Source organism: Triticum dicoccoides, chromosome 3B (assembly GCF_002162155.2).
Source record: "Triticum dicoccoides isolate Atlit2015 ecotype Zavitan chromosome 3B, WEW_v2.0, whole genome shotgun sequence".
Taxonomy (NCBI): domain Eukaryota; kingdom Viridiplantae; phylum Streptophyta; class Magnoliopsida; order Poales; family Poaceae; genus Triticum; species Triticum dicoccoides.
Genome location: NC_041385.1, coordinates 12,765,224 through 12,766,217, shown reverse-complemented (window position 1 = coordinate 12,766,217; position 994 = coordinate 12,765,224).

Below are 994 nucleotides of genomic sequence, written 5' to 3'. Positions count from 1 at the left end.
ACACTTCCCCATCATTGTGTCCGCCTCCACAAAAATCCCGTAGTCGGCTCGATATTTTTTCGAGAATGCTTGGCCCTCAGACCCCTCTTCCTCCCCTCCCACTATCCCCACCTATGGATTTCTTGGAAGAGATCCATCTCTTATGTGGAGATGAGGTCATGTTCCGTGCTGACGCTTGCCATGCCTGGCCATGCATGTCAAGCGTCAGGCAGCGTACTGGAAGCAGATGGGGAAGTGTCGGGCGATGAGAACACTCAGTTCTTCCATGCCCAGGCCGCCCAACGTCGTCGCAGGAACTCCATTCACCACTTGGACGTCGATGGCGTTAACATCATGGCACATGTAAATAAGGCCGAGGCCCTCTTGGGCTTCTACTCTGGCCTCCTGACCGCAGCGCCAAGCCCATAGGGCGATTCGATCTGGCCCCCTCTATGCCCAGGTTCAGGGCACTAGTAGAAAAAGGGTCTAATGTGAAACTCATTAGTCCCGGTTTGCAATTGAACCGGCACTAATGTGATCATTAGTGCCGGTTCCAACGGCCAGGCGGGCGGCGCTCATTAGTACCGGTTCGTGGCGAACCTTTAGTACTAATTCGTGCCACGAACCAGTACTAAAGAGGTGGTGGCCTTTAGTACGGGTTGGTGGCTCCAACCGGTACTAAAGGGGGGGGGGGTCTTTAGTACCGGTTGGAGCCACCAATCGGTACTAAAGGTGGTGGTCTTTAGTACAGGTTGGTGGCTCCAACCGGTACTAAAGACCCCCCTTTAGTACCGGTTGGAGTCACCAACCGGTACTAAAGGTGGTGCGCTGCCACCCGCGGTGCACAATGTTTAGTCCCACCTCGCTAGTTGAGAGGAGCTCGCACCGGTTTATAAGCCCCGCCGCGGCTACCGTGTCGAGCTCCTCTCTAACCAGGCCTTTGTGGGCCTATTGCAAGTCTTCTGCCCTGTGGGGCCTACTGGGCCGTACGGGCCTACATCCTGGCCCAACTAGA